This window comes from Bufo gargarizans, chromosome 9 (genome assembly GCF_014858855.1).
Source record: "Bufo gargarizans isolate SCDJY-AF-19 chromosome 9, ASM1485885v1, whole genome shotgun sequence".
Classification (NCBI taxonomy): domain Eukaryota; kingdom Metazoa; phylum Chordata; class Amphibia; order Anura; family Bufonidae; genus Bufo; species Bufo gargarizans.
Genome location: NC_058088.1, coordinates 64,855,342 through 64,878,818, shown reverse-complemented (window position 1 = coordinate 64,878,818; position 23,477 = coordinate 64,855,342). Strand labels below are relative to the sequence as shown.

Below are 23,477 nucleotides of genomic sequence, written 5' to 3'. Positions count from 1 at the left end.
GCAAGTAGTTACTAGAACAGACATATCAGGAGAGGGGGCAGGTCCTCTTTAAAGGGTTGCTCCAGGTTCTGCACCCCCACCCATGAACTTTCCTGAAGCCCCCTGTACAGGTGCATACTGTGCTCGGCCAAGCATACACGCGTTGTAAATGGGGAGAGGATCGGGCATGCTGGATATCTGTGACATCTGCCCTCAGGGAGAGTGTGGAAGCCCCTGTATACGTGCATGTCCAGCTTGAGTGTAGAGGGGTGGTATGCCTTTAAGCTGAGGAGAGTGTTACTGTGTCTGCGAGGCGTTTTATCCTGAGGAGTATTGTACTGCGGGGTGTAGCTGTGTTATGATGGCTCCTCCATTGACCGTGGCCGGCGGCCAGTCAGTCACAGCAGCACTAGCTGAACGTTCTGGCGTTTTTGGGAGACGCTGATTTATCCACTACTGCGAATGTTTCCTTGGGGCAGAGCATGGATTTTCTTCCTTCTCCCGGATCTTCCAAGAAGAAGGTACCGTATATGAGGGGTGGGATATCAGACCCCCTCAGGTGGCGGAGGAATGAACCTGGCAGCACACCGGAGGTGTCTGGCAGCTGCTCGCTTTCCCCCCTCCGTTGAATGTGCATGTTAATGAGGCTGGAGGGGTTAATTGCAGGATAAAACATTGCGGCTGGCAATGACGTTTATGCCGTGATGTGATGGACCGCCGTCTGTTCTCACGGTCAGGACTGTACCAGGGCCAGCCTGTGACTCTCGTGGTAATGGGTTATGTATTTAACCCTTTCCGTAAGTCATATGAACATTTTATAAAGAAGTGATAGCGGTCCACCAGTGCAGACTTGCACTCTGAAGTGGACTTGTCACCTTCCTATACAGAGTCCATTCCTTTAGGTCTGATGATGTCACTTTCCCCGGCCCTGCAAAAAAAGATAGAGCATGTCCTGTTCTTGTCCACAAGAATAGGCATTTTCTATCATAGTGCTGGCCATGCCTGGTCTGCAAAATGTGGAACGTACACAGGCCGGTATCTGTGTTTAGCGGATCTGCAATTTGCAGAGAGCAAAACACTGCGGTCGTGTGGATGAGCCCTTAGTGTGTTCTTAGGGAAACGATGAAATATCAGATGCCTCATATTCCTATTACTTTTTTTTCCAGATGAGGGCATTCTCACAAATTCTTTAAAAAAGCTGCCCGGTGTAACTTTAGACAGTTGGAAAAACTGTCCCATTTGTTGGCGTTGTGCCAAAATTTTGCAACAAAATTTGCATATTTTGCCACACATTTTGGATGCACCTTAAAGGGGTTGTCCAGGGTTTTGATATTGACGGCCTTTCCTCAGGATAGATCATCGATATCTGATTGTTAGGCCCCTTTCACACGGGCGTTGTGGGAAAATGTGCGGGTGTGTTACGGGAACACCCGTGATTTTTCTGTGCAAGTGCAAAACATTGTCATGCGTTTTGCACTCGCGTGAAAAAAATCGCGCATGTTTGGTACCCAAACCTGAACTTCTTCACAGAAGTTCGGGCTTGGGATCGGTGTTTTGTAGATTGTATTATTTTCCCTTATAACATGGTTATAAGGGAAAATAATAGCATTCTGAATACAGACTGCATAGTAAAACAGCGCTGGAGGGGTTAAAAAAAATAATTTAATTCACCTTAGTCCACTTGATCGCGAAGCCCGGCATCTCCTTCTGTCTCCTTTGTTGAATAGGACCTGTGGTGAGAATTAAATACAGGTAAAGGACCTTTGATGACGTCACTCCGGTCATCACATGGTCTTTTACCATGGTGAATCACCATGGTAAAAGATCATGTGACGTACCATGTGATGACCGAAGTGACGTCATCAAAGGTCCTTTACCTGTATTTAATGCTCACCACAGGTCCTATTCAACAAAGGAGACAGAAGGAGATGCCGGGCTTCGCGATCAAGTGGACTAAGGTGAATTAAATTATTTTTTTTAACCCCTCCAGCGCTGTTTTACTATGCAGTCTGTATTCAGAATGCTATTATTTTCCCTTTATAACCATATAAGGGAAAATAATAATGATCGGGTCTCCATCCCGATCGTCTCCTAGCAACTGTGCGTGAAAATCGCACCGCATCCGCACTTGCTTGCGGATGCTTGCGATTTTCACGCAACCCCATTCATTTCTATGGGGCCTGCGTTACGTAAAAAAACCCAGAATATAGAACATGCTGCGATTTTCACGCAACGCATAAGTGATGTGTGAAAATCACCGCTCATGTGAACAGCCCCATAGAAATGAATGGGTCGGTATTCAGTGCGGGTGCAATGCGTTCAACTCACGCATCGCATCCGCGCGGAATACTCGCCCGTGTGAAAGGGGCCTTAGGGGTTCGACTCCTGGTACTCCTGCCGATCTGCTGCTTGAAGTGGCCAAATGATGTTGAGCGAAGCGAGCTTCGAACGCTTCATCCGAACTCGCTTTGTTCAGAACTTTGGAATAATACTGTACCAAGATTTGTCTCCATACAGTATTAGAATGTGAGCCGAATTTAGTTATTCACGAAGTCACGCGTGATTATAGTTCGGTTTCGAGTTTTAAAGTGGTTTTCCACTTTAAAAATCAGCTACCGAAGCGACTTTGTGAATAACTTACTTCGGCTCATCGGAGCCCATACATTCTAATACTGTACGGAGACAAATTTCTGTACAGTGTTATTCCGATGTTTTGAACGAATCAACTTCGGATAAAGGATCAGGAGTTAAAATGCGTCACTAAGCGAGAATTGTTTTGGCTGTAGCGAGGCCTCCTCCTCCTCTCATCCTGCCACCCTATCTGCATTAGACCTAATACACTAATGTCATGACCGTCTCAGGGCCACGCTACAGAATCCGTTCCAAAGTTCAACCCCACACTGGCATAGAGTCTATGAATTAGAATATTGGCTATTAGGAAAGCTATGTATGATTATTTTCTTCATCAGTTCTGTGCGGAACAGCTGACCGATAGGGGTGCTGAAAATCCCAAAATCGTATTCCCGGAAACCCCTGTAAGCTCTCCCTCCTCGGGCAAGGTGCAAAAAGTGTCTAAAACACATTATAAATGTGGTGCAAATTACGCAATTAGCAAAAACTCTTCCGTTACTGATAATACAACCGTCTGCATCCGTTATGAACGGATCCGGTTGTATTATCTTTAACATAGACATTTTTTTTTTTGCGGACCACAAAGCACATACGGTCGTGTGCATGTAGCCTAAGGCCTCATGCACATACCCGTTGTGTGTTTTGCAGTCTGCAAAACACGGAGGGCGTCCGTGTGCGTTCTGCAATTTGTGGAACGGCACGGACAGCCATTGATATAACTGCCTATTCTTGTCCGCGAAACGGACAAGAATAGGACAGGTTATATTTTTTTGCGGACCACGGAACAGAGAAACAGATGTAGACAGCACACTGAGTGCTGACCGCATCTTTTGCGGCCCCATTGAAGTGAATAGGTCTTAATACAAGCCGCAAAAACTGCAACTCTGATGCGGACCACAACAACGGCCGTGTGCATGAGGCCTAAGTCGCACACTTTTCTCTAACTGCCCCCCTCCCTCCCCAAGCTCGTGTTTTCGGCACAAGGTAAAAGCCCCAAGGGCAGTACTGAGTTTAAGTGTTTGGAGCACATATCTGCTTCTTTTATATATCGCCCTGTGTGACTTTTAGCGTATGTCCATATAGGTCGTATACGCTGCACACTTTTTTTGCCGCAGAATTGCAATCCGTAGGGTAAAATACGCAGCAAAATTTTGATGCTGATTAGCAGCTGGGTTTTAACTGGAATCTGGCAGGATCCACATTGAATTGTCTGCAGCAAAATATATCTTGTGAGGATGCATCCTCAAAGCCTTAGGCCTCGTGCACACGACCGTGCCTTTTTTTTTTGTGGTCCACAAACCGCAGATCCGCAAAAAACGGAAGCCGTCCGTGTGCCTTCTGCAATTTGCGGAACGGAATGGGTGGCCCATTGTAGAAATGCCTATTCTTGTCCACCAAACGGACAAGAATAGGACATGCTATATTTTTTTTTGCTGGGCCACAGAACGGAGCAACGGATGCTGTCCGCATCTTTGCGGCCCCATTGAAGTGAATGGGTCCGCACCCGAGCTGCAAAAATGGTCTCAACGGTTAAAGGGAATGTCCTCATAAAAGATCACTTTTGCGTGTGCACAAACGATTATTCGGCGGTACATTTACACTGCCCGATCATCGTTAACGAGGGTTACTATGAACACTCGTTAGCGATAACCTATGCGATTCTCGGCCAGTGTAAGGCTACATTCACACGTCAGTATTTTTCTATAATCCGAATTTCGGTCAGTTTTTTGCGGATCCGTTGTTCCTGAAAATGTTTCCGTATGTCATCCGTTTTTTGCGGATCCGCAAAAAACTGAAACATGTATACATTTCAATAATCAAATAAAGTTGTTTGGATTTCTTTGAAAAAAAATAGAAAAAAAAATGAAAAAAAAAAAATATTTGCTATGTGTTTCCAGGAACGGATTCCGCAAAAAACGGAAGACATACGGAATGACATCCGAATGTCTTCCGTTTTTTGCGAAACCATTGACTTTGCATTGTACCAGGATCCGATTTTTCAGGAACATAATAGGACATGTTTTATATTTAAACGGACATGCGGAACGGAACAACGGAAACGGACAGCACACATTGTGCTGTCCGATTTTTTCCAGGACCCATTGAAAATGAATGGGTCCTGATCTGGTCCTGATCTGTTCCGCAAAAAACGGAACAGATCAGGAAAGAAAAAACGGACGTGTGAATGGACCCTAAAGGGCCCTTTAGGATCAGTTGGGTTCCCAGAGGTTTGACCACCGTAGATTATAAACTGATGGCACATGATGGCAATATACAATCAGCGTCTGTATACCTGAAGACCATCTACATGAAATGTATTGTAGGACTGCATACTGATGTAGTGTGGGATCTATTCGGAGGGCTGGTATTTTGTCTCAGGTATACACTGGTAAGTGTTCACTTGTACAGACAGGTAGCTGCAGCTCGGTAGTGGTAGAATGGGAGAAATGTTGAAGGGCAAGTTCTTCCTCTCCTTTACAGATGTCCTCAGGCAAATTCTCTAGTCGTTCCACCCATCAGAGCCTGTCCTGCTCTGCTGTAGGCTTCATAGTAATTATAACTTTCTAATTACTGGTATAAATTTAAGGGCTTGTTGACAGGGTTTAGGCTACATTCACATGAACGGAAAAAACCCCCGGCTGTACTGCCCCCAGTATATATAAGGTCCCCCACAGTAGCCCCAGTATATAAAATGCCCCCAAAAGTGCCCTCCAGTATAAATATTGCCCACAATAGTGCCCTCCAGTATAATTATTACAGCCAACAGTGCCCTCCAGTAGGGGTGGGCGATATAAACGATATATGATATTATCGTCATAAACTCAGGTAACAATATAGATTTTATTTATATTGCCATATCGCGTTAGATGACAACGTAGCGGTAGTGAATTGAAAAAGCTTCTCACTTACCGCTCTGTCGTCTCCTGACCGCTGTGTGACACGTCAGGTCCCTCCCAGTGCATGCTGGGAAGAAGACGCAGTCTGTCGCCTGCGGACTCCATCAGCCAGCTGCGCACCCTGCAGGAAAGGTAAGTATATTAGTAGGGGCCAGAATCTACAGGGGGGGGGATAGCTATAGCATGGGGATGATGGCGCTGGCTGGGTCACATGATGATGGTGTCAATGGCATGGGCCTGATGGTGCTGGCTGTGGGACATGATGATGGTGGCAATGGCATGGGGCTGATGGCACTGGCTGTGGGACATGATAATGATGGCACTGGCATGGGGCTGATGGCACTGGCTGGGGGACATGATGATAGGGTGGCAATGGCATGGGGCTGCTGGCAGTGGCTGGGGGACATGGATGATATGGCAATGGCATGGGGCTGATGGTGCTGGCTGTGGGACATGATGATGTGGCAATAGCATGGGTCTGATGGCGCTGGCTGGGGGACCTGGATGACGGCCAATGGCATGGGGCTGAAGGCGCTGGCTGGGGGACATGGATGATGATGGCCATGTAATTTGTATACATACAGAAGAAAATAATATATTGCGATATATTGTTATTTCGCACATGCTTCAAATTATATCGCAATATAGATTTTAGGCCATATCGCCCAGCCCTACCCTCCAGTATAAATATTGCCTCCAGTAGTGCCCTCCGGTATAAATAATACAGCCAATAGTGCCCTCCAGTATAAATATTGCCCCCAGTAGTGCCCTCCATTTTGCTGGGTCCGAAAATAATAATAAAAAATACTCACCTCATCCACTTGAATGTGAGGGAGCTTTGATGAGTGTTTATAAGGTCAGAGAGTAGAGATAAGGAGTCCACCAACTCCCTGACTGACGGAAGAGACAGAAAATTCAGATACTGCTAGTAGAGCATCTCAGCTCTGTACAGACAAAAGGACTCCATATTTTTTAATAGACCAATTGTAAAAAAGTATTTTTACCTTATAGTGAGTACAATTAAATAATAATAAAACAAATTGCCCCCAAAAGGGTGTACATAGCCTTTAGAAACTGGCCCATTGATATTAATGGGGTCCATATGGCCCTAAAAACGACCAAAAATAGGTAATAGCCTATTTTTGACAGCCGCCATTCGCTGGCCGATTAAAAAAAAAAAAAAAAAAAAAAAAGGGGTCTGCATGCGGATTAGCCCCATGGTCCTAATCCATGATATATTCTAAATCTGCAGCAGAAATGCATGGGCCAGCCGCTGGTTTATTCCACATGTTTGATTTTTCAACCATCTTCCTTCACCCTCTTCGAAATCTGCCATTGGGGTAAAGTTGTGAGGCCTCCATACACATTAGGTGGTCCTAGCGTAGCAACGTGAGCTCGACCGCGTCCATAAACCCAGACTCCCCTCGTAGCCTGGACGTGGTGGCTTGTAGGACAGGATCGTGGGATCCCTATTGTAGAAATGAGAATGCTCCTTTTAGTCCCTCACCTAGGTAAAACAAGGTCTGGGCATGTGTGCTTTCAACCCTTTTTTTTTTTTTCTTGTCGTATAAGCCGCGGCAGAGGTATCTGGCCAAGGCTTTTCTTCTTATGCCATAAACCATCCATGTATATGTAGGGAGTCTGACTGATCTCTTGTATGTGAATATCTCGGGGCAGGGCAGCACTGAGTATTTTTCTGGTGCAGCCACTAATAAGAGTAGTGGTCCTCATAAGAATCATAATGTCATTTTCGTATTTCTGTATAGTCATCGGCCAGGCATATGACGCACCCCTATGAATATATCTGTATTAAAATGAATGTATGACTTGGGCAGCTGCCGTTTCTGATTGTTCGGCTTGCTTCTATCTTTGCTGTTTTTCTAATACATATTTACTTGACGCACGCCCAGATATCTTGTGTGGGAGCGGCAGCCTCAGACTAAGCTACATTTTCATTCTAGCCAGCGAAACGTCAGAATACGGTTTCTTCAGAAGGTCGTCGTGTAGATTGCAGGTGAAAGCAAACAGGCAAAATTATCACTGGCCTTGAGACATTTTGTTTTAAGCTTCCAAGTTGTTGACGGTATGGTAATCGCTGGCCTTGAGGCAGTATTTAGGCGTGGACACCTCACAGAGTTTGACGAACGTACCTGTGCTAAAGTTTCGGAGCTCTCCTACCACTTTTGAAAAGTGGCGACACAGGTGTTAACAGAGTTTCTGACAGATGTACCATTATTAAAGGCCAGTCTTAATTTCAACTTCCCTGGTGTTCTCTATAGCTTGAGTTCAGCCTCCCGGAAATGGAGAAAGACGAAATGACCCTCTGGCTCAAGAAAAATATCCACATTAACTTGGGAAAGATCGGAACATTTACGTGGCGTCCTCCTTTTTAGTTGCAGATTTACTCATTCATGGGCTCCTCTTCTGCCATCCAAGACGGCCGCACCACTTCTCAGACTAAATGGTAGACACTGTGCATCGGTAGCCCAAGACACTTCCTACTTGTCCAGCCTGGTTCTTGGATTGGTCCGCACTGTTCACATGACCTGGCCAACCCAAGTGCAGCAGGAAGGGTCTTGGGTTACTGAAAGCAGTGTGCACCTGATGGTCTGAAAAGTGGCGTGGCCATCTTGGATGATGGAAGAGGAGCCCAGGCACTGATAGATCTGCAGCTGAAATGAAGGTCACCAGGTGAGGCGCTGATGGCAAATGGCAATGGCATGGGGCTGAAGGTGCTGGCTGGGGACATGGATGAGGCTACTTTCACACTTGTGTTTTTGCTTTCAGTTTGTGAGATCCGTTCAGGGCTCTCCCAAGCGGTCCAAAATGGATCAGTTTTGCCCTAATGCATTCTGAATGGGAAAGGATCCACTCAGAATGCATCAGTTTGCCTCCGATCAGTCTCCATTCCGCTTTGGAGGCGGACACCACAACGTCGCCCGCAGCGTTTTGCTGTCTGCTTGATGAAAAAGGAGCCAAACGGATCCGTCCTGGCACACAATGTAAGTCGATGGGGACGGATCCGTTTTCTCTGACACAATCTGGCACAATAGAAAACAGATCCGTCTTCCATTGACTTTCAATGGTGTTCATGACGGATCCGTCTTGGCTATGTTACAGAAAAAATGGATCCGTTCATGATGGATGCATGCGGTTATGGTTGTATTATTGTAATGGATCCGTTTTTGCAAAGGCCCCTTTCACGCGGGCGAGTATTCCGCGCGGGTGCGATGCGTGAGTTGAACGCATTGCACCCGCACTGAATCAGGACCCATTCATTTCTATGGGGCTGTGCACATGAGCGGTGATTTTCACGCATCACTTGTGCGTTGCGTGAAAATGGCAGCATGCTCTATATTGTGCGTTTTCCACGCAACGCAGGCCCCATAGAAACGGATCTGCAAAAAAAAAAAAAGATGCCATACGGAACGTCATCTGTTTTTTTGGCATATTCGCATTTTGCGGACCGCAAAACACATACGGTCGTGTGAATATAGCCTTAGAAGATTGTTCACCAGAGGAGAGGGAGGCTCCGGAGAATAAGCTGCCTTACAAGCTGTGTTGAATTTCACTGTGAAAAGCATTCTGCAGTTTGCTGTGTACTGTGGTACATAGAAGCTGCAGAGGCCAAACAAAGCAACATTTTCAATAAAAACTAATTACAAAAAAATAGCTTTAGCCTAAAATACATCTAAATGAAGACTGAAAAATATGTCCATAGCCTTCATGTTTGTGTTACTACTAGATATTACTGTTCTTTTAATTTCACGTTTTGGATCAACTCAGGCAATGACCTGCTCAATAGAATCTAATTTTGTACGGTGCTCAATGTACAAAGCCAAAATGGCTGGTGAATAACATTGCAGGCACAGTTGGTGGGATCTGGTAAAAATGCATGGTGGTTATTTCTGGGTAAAAAAAACGAAAATATGGAGCAAGCAATTACCTTTTATATAGTAACATTTGATTATGGATGGCAACTTTTAGCTTTGCCAACATTGTGGCCTGTAATGATCCAGAAATAGCAGATGATGCTCCTCAGGCTCTTCCCTATGAAGTTCTCCTAAGTGTAATATGAGATAATAACCTAGGAAAGACGACTTGTAGAACAGTCACATTTTATGTTCTGTGAGTTGCGATGCGCAGTCTCTACTAGGGATGTCACGATACCACAATTTTGACAGTTTTCGATACCAAGTAAGGCTACTTTCACACTAGCGTTCGGGCGGATCCGTTCTGAACGGATCCGCCCATAATAATGCAGACGGAGGCTCCGTTCAGAACGGATCCGTCTGCATTATATTAGCTAAAAAAAGCTAAGTGTGAAAATAGCCTGGGACGGATCCGTCCAGACTTTCAATGTAAAGTCAATGGGGGACGGATCCGCTTGAAGATTGAGCCACATTGTGGCATCTTCAAACGGATCCGTCCCCATTGACTTACATTGTAAGTCTGGACGGATCCGCACGCCTCCGCACGGCCAGGCGGACACCCGAACGCTGCAAGCAGCGTTCAGCTGTCCGCCTGTCCGTGCGGAGGCGAGCGGAGCGGAGGCTGAACGCCGCCAGACTGATGCAGTCTGAGCGGATCCGCCTCCATTCAGACTGCATCAGGGCTGGACGGCTGCGTTCGGGTCCGCTCGTGAGCTCCTTCAAACGGAGCTCACGAACGGAAACCCGAACGCTAGTGTGAAAGCAGCCTAAAGTAACACAATATTCGATACCAAATGAGTGCCATGCTAAAAACAAAACAAAAAAAAATGGTTGCTAAAACCATGTGCCTCGCATTAATAGTAACCCTATCAACCCAAGTGCTTCCTCACATAATGGGCAACATGGGGTTAATGCGTGAGGTACATAATGGAGTTACTTTCTGTAAATGTGAGACACATGGTTTTAGCATTAGGACCTCCACGTGGTTCATATTAATAGCAAGTGACCCCACCATGTACCTCACATCAACTCCATACTTGTAGAGAGGGGTAGAGGAGCCTGCCCTCAAGAGCTTACAATCTATAAGGGAAAGGGAGAACACAGTGGCTGAGGGTATAGGCTCCTCAGGGGGCTGACAGCATGCTCATTGCAGATGGTGGGCTTTCCTGAAGAGGTGGGCTTTCAGGTTTGAAGGGTTAGATGATGGGAGAGAGTCTGATGTGTTGGGGTGTTGAGCTCCAGAGGAGAGGAGAGGCACATGAGAAATCTTGTAGTCTATTCTGTGAAGAACAGATGAGAGGAGAACAGACGAGGAGGTCCTGTGAGGATCTGAGATTGTGTGGGGATGTATCGAGAAAGCAGGTGAGGGATGTAAGGAGTGGGCAGGTTGTGGACGGTCCGATATGTAGTTGTTAGTATTTTAAACTGAATTCGCTGGGCAATGGGGGCCAGTGAAGGGATTGGCAGAGGAGAAATGAGGGGTGAGGCGGATTAACCGGGCAGTGGAGTTCAGAATAGATTGGAGGCCACACAGGAGGATGTTGCAGTAGTCCAGGCGGGAGATGATGAGAGCATGCACTAGTATTTTAATTGACTCTTGGGTGAGGTAGGTGCAAATACAAGAGATGTTCTTAAGTTGAAAACTGCAGGTGGAGGTGAGGCTTTGGATGTGTGGCTTAAAGGACAGGCCAGAATCCAATGTCCTGCGGGCAGGCTCCCTTTAATGGGTTCAGTGCATTATATACCCTGGGATTTGTAACCGGCGTCACTGAAGCATTATGACAGTCTTGCTTGTCTTTTCACATTTTGCTGCAAAGTCAGTTCTGTACGCCATGGTTTGATGTTCTCGTACTTGCAGTGACAGTACCAGCAAAGTGAATAAGATGTGACAAATCTCCTGGACATTTTGCTTTTTTTTCCTTGCTTTGCTTTTCCGGAAATTGACCTGTTGTGGAGATTCTAAAATCAGCATCACGTCACTTGTTTGTGCGATGCCGCACCTTCTGGAGAGTGGTTTTCCCCATAGACATGAATGGGATTGTTAACAAAAACTGAAAATCTGCACTAAAATCTGCACCCAAAAAACAAAAAAATCCATGATAAATAGTGCAGATTTCTGTGCGTTTTTTGGTGGTTTGTTGCAGATTTTCTGCACAGAAATCTGCACCGTGCGCAGTCACCCTTAGGCCACCTGCACACCTTGTGGAATGCGTGCGGTTTTTCTACGCGGATTTCCATGCATGAAATCCGCAGTGTAATGCAGTAACAGCAAAGTGTATGAGATTACACTAATCTCATGTACACTGTGCCTTTTTTACATGTGGAAATTAACCTACTTTGTGCATTTAGAATTTAAATATTATGTCAATTATGTTTGCAATTTTTAGCTCTATTCCTTTGAATGGCGCATGTACGTGTAATTGCACTGCGCCGCTGCTGCACAGGAGACTGCGCGTAGTGTAATAAAGAGGAAACGGCGCTTCACATGTAGCGCCACCTCCGCTTCAAACTGCTGATCAGCAGGGGTGCGGGGTGTCGGACCCCCGCCAATCGGATATTGATGAGCTAGCCTGAGGCTAGGTCATCAATGTAAACAGGCTGCACAACCCCTTTAACTTTCTCAGTCAGACCGTTCACTGCAGCCAGAGAGTGGTAAGTGGTCACCATTATCTAGGCCCATCAAGAGAACAGTAGACTCGTTATCCCAGTTCTACTAAAGGCTCCATGTATTGCACAGGCCGATTGAGAGTAATTGTTCCTTCCTGGCAATCGCCTGCTCACTAGTGGAGGAGACCGCTGCTATTACGTGCAGCGATCTTCTCTGCAGCATGGGGAGGAGCGATCACTATGCCATCGCTTGCCCTCATGCTGTCTAGTGGTTTGCAGCACGATCTGCCGCTGTCAAATGATTTTTAAGCGTGCTGAAAGATTTGGATTACCGATGAACAACCCCCGTGCTGGAAAGAGGTGGACCCAAGGAGTGGGAACTGAGCATTCGGTGCAGGTAAGTGAGCTTCCCTTGACAGGTGCTGATGGGTCTTAAAACATACTTAGAAGTTGGAGAAATCCCTTTACAATGAAAATTCATCCAGAAGTCAAACTCCCAACTTTTGGATCTGCTATAATGAAAAATACTTGCTGCTCGCCACCAGCTTAATATCCAGCTGGTTCGATACTGTATTGCTGGGGTTATATCCTTTTCATAGATGTTCCTGTGGTGACTTTGTGACCTTTGACTAATACTGATGCCACAAAGGATCTAAGTGACTTAATAGAGGTGCAGAACATCAAAGCTCTTAAAGGCTTCCCTCTGTGAAGGTCTCAGAATGTCTTTACAGCTAGTAAAACCAGTTCATTAAATATCAAAGACATTCCGTAATATGTGTAGGTTTTAGCCCGTAAGTGTAATTCTAGACCAGCTTTGCATTTTGAGGTTCTCCAAGGTGATAACATATTACATACCATGCTTCTGAAATCTAGGTCTAAGGCCTCCGGCCGTGGTCGGATTGCAGCCCACATACAGCGGGTCTGCAAGACACGGGCACCGGCCGTGTGCACCCCGCAATGGGTCCGCCATCCGGGGGATGTGGTGCGGAACAGAAGCACGGATCGGAAGCCCACGGATCAACTACAGAGCGCTTCCCTGGTGTTTCTGTCCGTGCCTCTGCATCGCAAAAAAATAAAACTTTTTACGGTGCGGACGGATCACGGACCCATTCAAGTTGAATGGGTTTCGATCCATCTCGGCCCGCCACACGGATGTTGCCCGTGCATTGGGGACCGCAAATTGTGGTCCCCCAATGCACGGAACTGCCGCACAGTGGCCGTGTGCACGAGGCCTAAGGGTCCATTTGCACGTCCGTATGTGTTTTGCGGATCCGCAAAACAGGGACACCGGCAATGTGCGGTCCGCATTTTGCGGACCGCACATCGCCGGCACTCTCATAGAAAATGCCTTCTTTGCGGACATGTTCTATCTTTTTGCGGAACGGAAGTGCGGATCCGGACTGCACATTCCAGCCCATTGAAAATGAATGGGTCCGCCCCTGTTGCGGAAAGGATGCAGACCCATTTTGCAGACGTGTGAATGGACCCGAAGGCTTAGTTCACACTTCAGTTATTTGACAGTAGGCATATGGCTGTGTCCTTCATTGAGTGGAGGAAGACGCTAGGCATCTAATTGCACATTGAGTATAGAGCATGTGTGGCGCTCATTAAAGGAGCACTAAATATAGAAAATCCACAAAAAAAAGAAAAAGTATCCCTGCACTTCCTTCATCTCCTCCTTTCCTTTGGCTATAGTTTCTCACATTACAATTAAAACTAGCAAAAATATATATCTTTTCTACGTGTTCCTGGAGCTCAATCACTTTGTAACTGGCTGTAAGATAACTGGCCGGCGCATTAGCCTCCTTTCCTCGGTGCAGTCTACACGAGGACATAACAATTGGTACGCTATGCTCCCTTGACTAAGCCCTGTCCCATCAGCCAGCAGGAGAGGAACCCCTCTGTTCTGGGCAGAATTTCTAGAAGACTGTGCGTGGAAGGTGCAGAGAATCCTGCAGGAGGAGCAAGATCATCTCCACTTTACCTTTATCATTCATTTCTAATTTTAAAGGGGTTGTCCTGGATTAGGAAACGTGGCTGCAACCTCTGTCCGGTATTGCACCTCTGTTCCACTGAAGTGAGTGGGAATGAGCTGAAATGCCATACACAACCTGTGAACAGGAATGATGCTGCTCTTCAAAGGAAGCAGCCATGTTTTTCTAATCCTGCACAACCCCTTTGAGGTGCAGGAAACAGTCGCTATGGATATTCCCATTAGTAGAGATGATAAAATGTTAACATTGCAACGTGGCTAACACTATGGTCACCTCGAACATGTGACAAAGTTCTGAGTTACAGGAAGTTTTCTCATAGATGTGATGCAAGCGGTGTGTGAACGGACGTGACTCTCGGACTTCTGCTGAATTGTGATTGCTGAGGGCAAATGTTCTCTATTGGGTTTACCTTTGCCTTTACTAAGTAAGCCTGAGTGTTGTGATGCCAGCGGGTGGGATGAGGAAAGTATACACACTTATTGATTGCACATTAATTTCTCTGATATATCAAAGCGGATATTAGCATCTGGCACAAGATTGTCCGAGAGTAAAGGTGGATTTATGCGGGGCAGTTGTTGGGCCCCATATTAGCTGCTGCTGGTGGTGCGGGCGCCGGCTGCTGCTGGTGGTGCGGGCGCCGGCTGCTGCTGGTGGTGCGGGCGCCGGCTGCTGCTGGTGGTGCGGGCGCCGGCTGCTGCTGGTGGTGCGGGCGCCGGCTGCTGCTGCTGGTGGTGCGGGCGCCGGCTGCTGCTGCTGGTGGTGCGGGCGCCGGCTGCTGCTGCTGGTGGTGCGGGCGCCGGCTGCTGCTGCTGGTGGTGCGGGCGCCGGCTGCTGCTGCTGGTGGTGCGGGCGCCGGCTGCTGCTGCTGGTGGTGCGGGCGCCGGCTGCTGCTGGTGGTGCGGGCGCCGGCTGCTGCTGCTGGTGGTGCGGGCGCCGGCTGCTGCTGGTGGTGGTGCGGGCGCCGGCTGCTGCTGCTGCTGGTGGTGTGGGCGCCGGCTGCTGCTGCTGCTGAATGAGCAAAATGCTTGTTCTTCAGGTGAAGTTATTGTTTATGCAGACACTGATAATTACATTCTCATCAATGGAGGATAGAGCTCCATTGAAATGCAGCAGTCGCCTCCACTGTATGGGGACAAGCAGTGGCTATAGCTGTCCTCGTACAGATTCCTTGTTTCTGGGCAGCAGATGATTAAGGCTACTTTCACACTAACGTTTTGGCTTTCTAATTGTGAGATCCGTTCAGGGCTCCCACAAGCGGTCCAAAACGGATCAGTTTTGCTCTAATGCATTCTGAATAGAAAAAGATCCGCTCAGAATGCATCAGTTTGTCTCCGATCAGTCTCCATTCCGCTCTGCTTGCAGCGTTTTGGTGTCCGTCTGATGAAACTAGATGGAATCTAGGAGCCAGCTAAAAAAAGTTAGGAGCCGTTTTTTTTTACCTTTAAAGCCTTATTTTCAGCGACAAAAATAACACCTCTTAAATTAACCTATAAAGAAGTCTAGAACCAAACAACATGGGCATTATTTATCAGTGTACTGTGACGTCACTGTGTGCAGCATCTCTTCAGTCTTTATACAGTCGGGTCCATAAATATTGGGACATCAACACAATTCTAACATTTTTGGCTCTATATACCACCACAATGGATTTTAAATGAAACAAACAAGATGCGCTTTACCTGCAGACTGTCAGCTTTAATTTGATGGTATTTACATCCAAGTCAGGTGAACGGTGCAGGAATTACAACAGTTTGCATATGTGCCTCCTACTTGTTAAGGGGCCAAAATTAATGGGACAGAATAATAATCATAAATCAAACTTTCACTTTTTAATACTTGGTTGCAAATCCTTTGCAGTCAATTACAGCCTGAAGTCTGGAGCGCATAGATATTACCAGACGCTGGGTTCCATCCCTGGTGATGCACTGCCAGGCCTCTACTGCAACTGTCTTCAGTTCCTGCTTGTTCTTGGGGCATTTTCCCTTCAGTTTTGTCTTCAGCAAGTGAAATGCATGCTCAATCGGATTCAGGTCAGGTGATTGACTTGGCCATTGCTTAACATTCCACTTCTTTCCCTTAAAAAACTCTTTGGTTGCTTTTGCAGTATGCTTTAGGTCATTGTCCATCTGTGAAGCGCCGTCCAATGAGTTCTGAAGCATTTGGCTGAATATGAGCAGATAATATTTCCCAAAACACTTCAGAATTCATCCTGCTGCTTTTGTCAGCAGTCACATCATCAATAAATACAAGAGAACCCGTTCCATTGGCAGCCATACATGCCATTACCACCACCATGCTTCACTGATGAGGTCATTTAATTTTAAATCCATTGTGGTGGTGTATAGAGCCAAACGTGTTTGAATTGTGTTGATGTCCGAATATTTATGGACCTGACTGTATATAATCAGTGTACTGTGACATCACTGCGTGCAGCATCTCTTTAGTGTTAATCATCAGTGTACTGTGACGTCACTGTGTGTATAATCCCTGCGCTGTGACGTCGCTGTGTGTATAATCCCTGCGCTGTGGCTTTGTGCACACAGCAGCAGGGAGCTTACCATGGCAGCCAGGGCTTCAGTAGCATACTGGTTGCCATAGTAACCAGTTGGAGCCCCCAGGATTACACTGCTGGGGCTCCGATGGAAACTGTGACTAAGGAGGAGGGTAGGGGGCTGTGGCCACTGCCACCAATGGCTTTAATACTTTGGGGGACAGGGGGCGCACTGCGCTACCAATGTTTTTAATACGGGGGGAGGGGGGGGGGCACTGCACCACCAATGATGTTAACTCGCCTATTAGTTCAAATACAGGAGTCAGGTGCAAGCTGCAGAATCACATATCCGGCACCTGACCTCTATGACAGGGAGCTGCGATCCGCGGCAGTTAACCCCTCAGGTGCCGCACAGGGGGAGGAAGAGACTGCACGGGTTCACTCATCACTAATTTTAACTCCTGTTGTACAAGGTGTGCTATTTTGGAAATAAGAGTTGGACGGACAAATTATCTTTTCTCGTAAAGGCTGCTTTCACACAAACATATTTGCAAGCTGTATATGGCCCGGATTTCATGTACCGCAATCTGCTGCTAATGTTAATAAATGGGCGTATAATTTCCCTCAGTAATTGACATCAGCAGCACGTTGTCGCTTTGTGCGTATTTGCTTCCAAGTATGCACAATATAGTTTAATGGAGGGCATAAAAATGCAAGAATTAATTAATATGCATGTAAATCCGGATGTATTACTGATGACCGTCTGGATGGTATATTACCCGGAATCTGTGCGTATTCTGGATAGGGTTGCATCGGGTATCGAAATTTCGATACCCAGTCGATACTTTTTAAAAATACAGTAGATAGTGACATGGAAATAAAAAAAATAAAAAAATAAAGCAAACAATTCCCAAAAAATGTTTTGCATAAAAAAACATGATTTAAATAATACATCCTTTTCTGACACATTCCCTTTAGGCAATGATCTTGTGAGTGAATGTTTGGCTTCTTATGGTGTCAGACCAGGATGTGTAAACTATTTGAGTGTTGTCACACACCAGCTAATTTACAATTTGCCAAATAATAGACCTCATAAGTATCACACATGACAGCCGTACATATCTGATGGCTGTGTGTACAGACTTGCAGTCATTAAAGCTCCTCTATGAAAACTATAGGTAAACTATACCCTTTCAACCAAAAATCACTTTACTGGTTCACAACATATCAACTGGCTGCCACAATCTAAAATCGCCTAAAATACAATAAAAAGCACATAGCGAGCTGGTGGAGGGGGGTACACAAGGTTATACACAAAACCTGGATTGGCATTACACACTAATTATCCCCCCTGAGAAAGTAGCCATTTAAAATACACAAACATAAGGGCCCGTTCACATGATGGAATTTGCTGTTTGACTCGGACAATTCTATATATATATATATATATATATATATATATATATATATATATATATATATATATATATATTTTTTTTTTTTTTTTCAATGAGTGCAGATGGCCGTGACTGCACCAAGAAGAGCCATGTCCCTTCTTGGCACTGTGTCCGGATGGACGCTGCATGACTCTGCTGGCAATTTAGCTCTGTCCAGTGGTGCTAAGGGTGGGTTCACATCATGTTACTGCCATCCGTTTAATGTATACAAAAAGTATACGTTAAGGGATGCCTCAGACTGATGCCATACAGTGGCATCCGTTCACCATGTAGTTCCATTGTAAAAAGAAAAAAAAAAAGTGTACGGTAACGTATACATTTTTTACCAGATGCAGGATTTGCAGGATACAAAACAGTAGTGCGCTTGCTCGTTCTTTCTTTTCTTTTTTTTTTTTCCCCCCGTCATCTTTCTCAAGGGTTACTATGAGCACCAGAGTATTGGGGACTGTATATACTATGGTCAGCATCTAGCTTAAAAGGTCATTTTTGGAAGGCCACTGTGAGCCGCAGTCAATATCACAAAGGCTTGTCATAAATGTGAGAGAACCACCATGAATGGTCATATGGCTGGCAGCTAGTTCACCCAGTCCCCACATACATATGCATTCTTGGTTTGGTTGAGTATGCATATGTTGTGAATAGGAGTGGGGAGAACGCTGCTGCAGCCAGACTTCTCTGATGGGCGGCTTATCTCTCAAGAACAAAATGGTTGGGCTGTAGAAATCTAACTACCCGATCCTTATCTCCCAGGACATGTGCCTTTTGGAGGCTCCAATACACATTAGACGGTAAAATGATCCTTCCGAAATCAGTGACTTCAGCCGACCTACACCTAATGTATATGGCCAGCTTCTCCACAATAAGGCTTGTCTAAGAACAGTGGACCCAAAAGGCTCTCCTCATGATGCTATCCCATTTGATATGGCAAGAAACAGACGTGCGGCGCAGAGGGGATGGAAGAGGAGTACCCTTCCACTAGGGAGAGGGAGGAGTGGTGACCCCTAATTCACCTAGCACTGGCACCTGGCTGCCCTGATGTCTCTAGTCGGGCTGCTAATCCTTATGCCGATGACGTGCCTCGTCCCTCGTCCCTGCCTTACCCTGAAATAAGCCCTAGGTAGTGAGTAGGGCGGTGGGAGCACTAGTCCTCACCACTGACACCTAGGATGACAACACGAACACCACAAACCATTCCAGAAGGGGAACAACAAACAGGAGAGAACCGGAGATCCAACAGCTCCACAGCAACTCCAACTCCACTAGAGGTCAGATTAGAAGATCTGGAAAGAAGGTCTATATCTGGCAGAAATGGAGAATATATAGTAGCTGGGAGTGGCTGACAGAGAACAGCTGAAAGGTAAAGCTACAGATTCCTAAATGGGGAAAAAAGGGTTTGTAAACCTAAGCAGGAAAACCTGGACCGGAATCCATTCTCGCCACTAGGTCATGGAGCGATCTCTTGAAACCGAGCGAGTAGCCACCCGCTGCGACCTTCTGACCACAGGGTCAACGATGGGTCGTGACACCCTCGTGAAAGATGCTCCACCATAATTTCCTTTTCAGTTACCAGAAACCATATTTAGCCTCCATTCAATTGTAGGAGTTATAGGATGCTTTCACACAAAGCCTATTCTGTTGCCGAGATGTTCTGCAGCTGATAATGAGCCCAATTCATCTGACTGGGTTGGTTTTGGTGGCAAGCATGTGGTTTTCTGAAAGCCCCATTCAGCTGTATGGAACTTTTCTGCAACAAAATCTGCCCAGTGTGAAAGCACCTATATGGTGGGAGCACAGCCCCTCTGTAGAAGGCTGTGCAGAGGTTGGTACTGACGTCAGGAGTTCTTCTGTCACTAATAATATAGTTCATGAAGTGCGTTCTCCCGGAATACAAATGTTGCGTAGTGTCACCTCCAGCACTTTTTTATCTTTGAGTTGCAATGCTGGTAACCAGCAGATAAGTGTGGGGTGGGTTGCACTATGAGCTCTACATCTTACTGGTAGACCAAGGAATCCCTCCATAGGAAATATCTCTGCTGTTAGAATTGGAAACGTCAACAGAATGATTGACCTGACACAGGAGGATTGTAAGCCTTCTGTCTACACACACTATTACAGAGAATGCTGTCAATCACTGTGTGTGGGGGTGGGGTTATCGGGACTCTCACGGTCTATCCCAGGAGTCCTGTCAAGGAATACTTTGTATTCACTCAAATCCTGCTCCAAATCACATCTATATATCACGAGCTCCACTTCTCTCCATCTCTCCTATCCTGCTTTCAGAGAAATTGCTTTCACAATCAGGTTTACTTTAAATACCGCACTTTGACTTTGTATTTCATCTTTATTTTTTTGTTTTGTATATGTATTAAATAAAGATTGTAATTTTTCAAGTTATTTGAGACTCTGTTGTCTTTGTGTAGGTTTCTACTGCTGACGCTGGTATGGCAGGGCCCTCTCCTTGCCTCTTGGCTGGATCTCCACCCCAGTACCCAGATAGATGAGAAGTTACTGTGCATTGTGTTGTTACAGCGTATCACTCCTGAATTGTTTCCTGCAGAGGACCTGCCACCACGCATCACACCACTACGTCTGGTAGTAATCGTAAATCATTGGCCATTGGAAAGGCTCTAATCAAGCGTCGATTGACTTGTTTTATAGGTGATCAGCACTCATTATGGTCCTGCATCAGACCATGCAAAACTGTAATAAACTGAAATATATTAAGTAATAGGTGTTTATAAAAGAGAACTTGGAATGTGAAAACTGTGAGCTGGGGACGCTTACCTGAAGCCTCCAGCAATCTTGAGAGTCTTCTGATTATCCTCTTGATCACCACAGTCTAAAGGTGGCCATACACAAAAGATTAAAGTTGCTCGGAATGGCAGATTTTGGCCATTGTGGCTGACTGTCATTTGTGAACACTCGTTCACTTTCGTTTTTCAGTCGCCGACGGCAGACTCTTGTCTGCTGAAAACGTAATCTGCCGTGTTGGAAAACTTCAGCCGTTCATCGGCTGAAACTGCTTGTTGATGGCATGATCAGCTGAATTCAGCCAATCACTTGCCAATATACTCCAGCACCAGGGAGTCTGTTTTTTATTAAAAATGTAATCCCTGGTGGGGAAGTTTAGTTGGTGGGATCGTTCATATGAATGATCCCATGGATGACTGGGCGGTCATTGTCTCAAGTGTATGGCCAGTTTAAGGGCAGCCATACAAGTTCAATGGCTGTCTACTGAACGATTGTCCGTGTGATGGCCATCTCTCCTCCCTCCCAGCTCCCACATACACGTGGCTCGGCCTTATGTGTATTCAACGAGAGGAGGGCAGGAAGCCGTTGCCAGATACTTCTGGTGGCTTAGCTTTAGGGAAAAGGCTCGGGTAAAAATGTTCACTTTGTTTGATTCATCTCTTCTCCCGACAGATGATATCTGGACCTCCTCACACACATTAGACTGTTGGGTTCGGCTGACAATACACTAATGTGTATGAGGGCTTTAGAATTGTCTTTGAAAGGGGATATAGACTAGTAAAAAATGTACCAAATTTATTGAATGATGTGTCTTTTAATTTGACATAAATCACCCCAACAATTTTTTTATTTTTATTTTGTAAAATGGTGTATGAAACATGAATAAATGTTCTCATTTTTTTTATGTGGTATATTCTTGATATGGCATTTTGCTACCATTTCCCTAAAAATGTCAGGGAAAAAAGTGTGAAAAACACTTGGGACTGCAAAGACCTGGGTTCACACAACTTACTTGAGGGGTTACTGTTGCACATTAGAGATGGTATTTCCACAGGAATAAATGTAGGTACAGCCCCCCTCCCCAATTAGTCCCCCAATTGAGCTCCATCAATGGTACTTACAACAATGAACCATTAATCAAAGCACTGACCGCCCCCTAGTGACAGGGGTGGATTGGGAACTTGGGCGGGTCCAAATTGACATAAGAAGAACCAACACAAGTAGGCAGGGCCAATAGAAGTAGGTGAGGTACGCAATACCACAGTGCGGCACAAAATACTGCAAACTCGCCACAATATTCAACTATATCACCATCCTCAGGATGGAAAGTTCAGGAGGACACTTGCGGCCGTGGGCCAGGTGCATAAATCCCTGATGCTCCTAACATTAATGCTAAGAGTATCAGATCATTATGTACCCAGCCGGTGGTCATGAGGAGGGCTTGGATGGCCCCCTGAAATTTCCGTGTAGGGTCTATGGCTGTTACGCTCCTGACAGTGGGTAGCAGGCCACCCCCAATTCCCTGGAGTGGTCTGTGACGGTATCTAGCTCTGTGCATTTGGCACCAGGTGGATGCTCCTGGTCACAAAGTGTATGAATGGTTAGGAGCAAAACCTGGTCTACAGGGTTAAATTTTTTAGTCAGCACGATGACCCCGCAACTTGTTTTAGTTCATCCCTGCTTTCAGCTGTTTGTCATTTTTGTTCATTTTTATTTGTGTCTATTGGAGTAAGAACTAAAATATTAGTTTTTTTCCAATAGTACATTTTCTAGTTGGCACAGGTTGTCTTCTTATTCTTTCTTGTATATGGAGGTTGTGCATCCTGTCTGGAACAAGCACTTAATTTGATTAAGATCGATTTAAAGTCCTTATGGTCTGCATTAACTCACATTACTTCACCACTCACATCCTGATGTTCTTGAGTCTCTTCATGCTGTTAGTACACATTTCTTTTCTCCTCCATTAATAACCAACTTGGTAAAAAACAACAACTCTGCAGGCAGAAATTCTCCTGGCTGGAGTTATCCCATCGGATGCATCTTCTTGACTTGTGCACTTGATACAGGAATTTCTTTAGATCGATGACCCTGCTTAAGATTAAGAATTGCCCATTTGACTTGTTTTGTCTTAACAAAATCATTGGCAGTTCCAAATGTGAACTCCAAAACAAATTCTGTCTCATGAGATGTCTGCTGTCTCCAAGACAAGCAGTACTGTTTCTTCCAACGTAGCCGTCATGGGAATTTATAGAAGAGACAATTCTGCTGCTTCATATTCTTTGTCAGGTATAAATGACCTTCAGTTGGTACTGAAGAGCTTGGGTGTTCGAGAGCTGCCTTTGCTTAGTCTGAAGAATAGTACAGCATTGATGTTAATTATTTTCCACCACATTCCTCTTAGAAATTGATTTACTACGTGTAGATGTTATTGTATTACTTGATCAAAATTTTTAAACCAAGCATACTGCCTCGTAGGGTTGATCATGCTGAATAAAAGGATACCTTTCTTTTTCCCTTTCATTCTCCATGACGGCATACCATGAGATGACCCGCCTCCAACCAGGTAGGGACAGGAAGTATAAATTAGACCCTCCTCCAGCTCTTCCTCAGTGTCTTCCTGTCCCTCCAGGTAGGAGATGCATCATCATCATGGCACATGCTATGAGCCCGTTTCTGTTACAGGCAGGCAGAGGCGGTAAGAAGAAAATAAATGCCTTAAGCACATGAGGGAAGCAGAC

The 23,477-nt window shown here is 45.7% G+C and overlaps 1 protein-coding gene across 2 annotated transcripts in view; it reads left to right on the top strand.

Moving 5' to 3' along the window:
• Nucleotides 1-23,477, top strand: part of ATP11C (ATPase phospholipid transporting 11C) — a 135,784-nt gene that overhangs the window by 11,055 nt on the left and 101,252 nt on the right. The gene's annotated exons all lie outside the window — the stretch shown is intronic.